Source organism: Rhinopithecus bieti, unplaced genomic scaffold (assembly GCF_001698545.2).
Source record: "Rhinopithecus bieti isolate Rb0 unplaced genomic scaffold, ASM169854v2 scaffold_39746, whole genome shotgun sequence".
Classification (NCBI taxonomy): Eukaryota; Metazoa; Chordata; class Mammalia; order Primates; family Cercopithecidae; genus Rhinopithecus; species Rhinopithecus bieti.
Genome location: NW_016816960.1, coordinates 12,675 through 16,337, shown reverse-complemented (window position 1 = coordinate 16,337; position 3,663 = coordinate 12,675). Strand labels below are relative to the sequence as shown.

The following is a 3,663-nucleotide window of genomic DNA, read 5'->3' as shown; positions in this document are numbered from 1 at the left end:
GGAGTCTCGCTCTGTCGCCCAGGCTGGAGTGCAGTGGCCGGATCTCAGCTCACTGCAAGCTCCGCCTCCCGGGTTCACGCCATTCTCCTGCCTCAGCCTCCCCAGTAGCTGGGACTACAGGCGCCCGCCACCTCGCCCGGCTAGTTTTTTGTATTTTTTTAGTAGAGATGGGGTTTCACTGTGTTAGCCAGGATGGTCTCAATCTCCTGACCTCGTGATCGGCCCGTCTCGGCCTCCCAAAGTGCTGGGATTACAGGCTTGAGCCACCTCGCCCGGCCAATACTTAGCATTTTGTAGTGAGAACATTTGAAATTTACTCTTAGCAATTCTGAAATGTATAATACTCTACTAACTATATTCACCACACTGTGCAACAGAACTCAAAAAAATTATAAAATGTATTCTTCCCGTTGGAGATTTTGTACTCTTTGACCATCATTTAAATTTTTTAAATGCAATAAAATATCAATTTCAAAACAGCACGAAAAATTGAGTGTGTTTAACCATACTCAGCTGATAATAGGGCAAATGAGTTGAACAGAATAACATTCTATTGCATGTTTAATGAACTGGCAACAAGAGAAAGTTGGTGGAAGAAAGGCAGAGGAACTTGGGCAAGAATTAGAACCGAGGGGCTCCATAATCATCTGACATCAGTTCCTATGTTCTATCTGTGGTTAGAAATGTACGTGAGAGGAACTCCAGGAATCTTAGGGTTCTTCTTTTAAGGTCCCAGGTTTGTGGCTACGCATTTATGCCGAGTTACCCTCTGTGCTAAGCGGTCATCTGCATAGATTCCCTCCTGTGCATGGTAGTTTGGTAATCGTTCAAATTTCGGATCCTTGGCGATCCTTTAAGTCACTTGATATTTCTGCCCCATTTTCTCAGTTTCAGCCATTACACAATCAGTTATACAAGGGATACACCTGGCATATAGACAGTTCATCACTGACTGCAGTATGTCTAGTTTGGCTCTAATGGAAAAGTTGGTAACACTGGAATCAAACAGGATGTGGTAAAGTAGACCCAGCTGTGTAATATATTGGAAAAATAAGCAGGAAGGGTATTGGGGAACTTTTCTTTCCTTCAGCATGCTGGGATATTTCTTTTCTTTTTAGGTCTTTATCATTTTATTTAAGCCTGTGATATCAGAGACTAAGCATTCGCTTCCTCGTCAGACTTCCTTGTTTTCTTTGCTCTCCCATGCTCATGTCATACTCTTGTTTTTTTTTTTTTTGTAGATGGAGTCTCGCTCTGTCGCCTGGGCTGGAGTGCAGTGGCCGGATCTCAGCTCACTGCAAGCTCCGCCTCCCGGGTTTAGGCCATTCTCCTGCCTCAGCCTCCTGAGTAGCTGGGACTACAGGCGCCCGCCACCTCGCCCTGCTAGTTTTTTGTATTTTTTAGTAGAGACGGGGTTTCACCGTGTTAGCCAGGATGGTCTCGATCTCCTGACTTCGTGATCCGCCCGTCTCGGCCTCCCAAAGTGCTGGGATTACAGGCTTGAGCCACCGCGCCCGGCCCATACTCTTGTTTTTTAAGACAGGGTCTCACTCTGTCACCCAGGCTGGAGTGCAGTGGCTCAAACTGCAGTGAAGCCTCAACCTCTCAGGCTCAAGCAATCCTCCCACTTTGCCTTCCAAATACCTGGGACACAAGCATGCACCACCACACCCAGCTAATTTTTTAACTTTTATTTTTGTAGACACAGGGGTCTCACCATATTGCCCAGGGGTCTCAAACTCCTGGACTTCAGTGATCCTCCCACCTCAGCCTCCCAAAGTGTTGAAATTACAGGCATGAGCCACCGCGCCCAGCCTATTTTTACTTTTTATAGAGACAGGGTCTCACTATGTTGCCCAGGCTGCAATTGGTTTGCTATAGGGAATGTTTTTTTTTGTTTGTTTTATTTTTATTTATTTTTTGAGACGGAGTCTCACTCTGTCACCCAGGCTGGAGTGCAGTGGCGCAATTTCGGCTCACTGCAAACTCCACCTCCTGGGTTCAAGCGATTCTCTTGCCTCTGCCTCCCAAGTAGCTGGAACCACAGGTGCCTGCCACCACGCCGGGCTAATTTTTTGTATTTTTAGTAGAGATGGGGTTTCACCGTGTTAGCCAGGATGGTCTCAATCTCCTGACCTCATGATTCGCCTGCCTCGGCCTCTCAAAGTTCTGGGATTACAGGCGTGAGCCACCGCATCTGGCCATCTAAACTTAATTATCTCCCAAATGTCCCATTTCCAAGTGTCATCACATTGGGGGTTAGGGCTTCCACATATGAATTTTAGGGGGATATAATTCAGTCCATAGGCTTGTTTTTTGGTGGACCTGGGTGCTGGGTGTGGTCATTACCATTGGAGTGTCATTGCTCTCATGTCAGTGCAAGGGACTATACGTACCTACATACATATAGAAACATTTACATCTATCTCTATAGATTGAAAAACGAGTTCACACTGATATCTCCAATTCGACACCACAGGGTTTATTCTAGTTTTCTCCCTTTCCATATTTATGGGAGCCAGGTTTTTATGAGACAACTATATTGGGAGATAATTCTGTGTCTCTCGTGCTTCTGGGTGTCTCGTGAGCTGAGATGTTGACAGATTTTGTTCCAGACTATTTCAAGGTTTTTTTTTTTTTTTTTTTTTTTTTTTGAGATGGAGTTTCACTCTTGTTGCCCAGGCTGGAGTGCAATGGCGTCATCTTGGCTCACCGCAACCTCCGCCTCCCAGGTTCAAACGATTCTCCTGCCTCAGCCTCCCGAATAACTGGGATTATAGGCATGCGCCAACATGCTTAGCTAATTTTGTATTTTAGTAGAGATAGGGTTTCTCCATGTTGGTCAGGTTGTTCTCGAGCTCCCAACCTCAGGTGATCTGCCCACCTCGGCCTCCCAAAGTGCTAGGATTATAGGCATAAGCCACTGTCCCCAGCTATTTCAAGGATTTTTGTATAGCAAATGGCCTTAGAAGACAGAGATAGTATCTCCCCAAGATTGTGGTTCCTTAGCAGTGATGCAAACCTGCTGTGTGTAACACTTTCCTGGGCCTGCCAGTGTTGCCCTGTAGGACTTGGAGGGCAAGTGGGACCAAGGCTAACACACTGCCTGCTGTGCCCTGAGCAGTAGTCTCTGCCCTGAGCAGTAGTCTCTGCCCAAGTAATCTTGTGTTTGCTGCCAGCACTCATGAAGCTGGCTCCCTAACACAAGAAGTTGTTGAAAGTTCTGCTCAGCTTCTTAGCCTCTCAGCTGCCTCTTCCAGAATCAGCAGGTGCCCTTATGGGAAAAGTGGCTCTAAGTCCCAGGCTCACTTCTCTGAGTTTCCTTCTTGTCCTGAATTTTGGTTCTATGTTGCCAGCTGATGTTTTAGACAAATGCTGTTTATATTTTGCACAGCTTTTCTAGTTGTTCTCTATGTTCAGTGGGTCCAAATTTCCTGGTCTACCATTAGTGAAAGTGGTAGATGGTGAAGGGAATTTTCAACTCAAAGGTTTCAAGGCCACCAAAAAGAAAAATACACATGTACTGAGAAAGAAAAGTCAAGACCTGTCATAAGAAGTATCACAGGTTTCTTAGGTCACACACATACCAAATTGACCCATATATTCCTGAAAATAAACAGACTGTCTAGTGCCCCAGACCCCTCCTATGGGTACCCTATTTGA

The 3,663-nt window shown here is 45.8% G+C and overlaps 1 pseudogene; it reads right to left on the bottom strand.

The window, feature by feature from the left end:
• Window positions 1-252: 252 nt before the first annotated feature.
• LOC108517613 (rRNA-processing protein FCF1 homolog pseudogene) overlaps window positions 253-3,663 on the bottom strand; it is a 6,087-nt pseudogene continuing 2,676 nt past the window's right edge.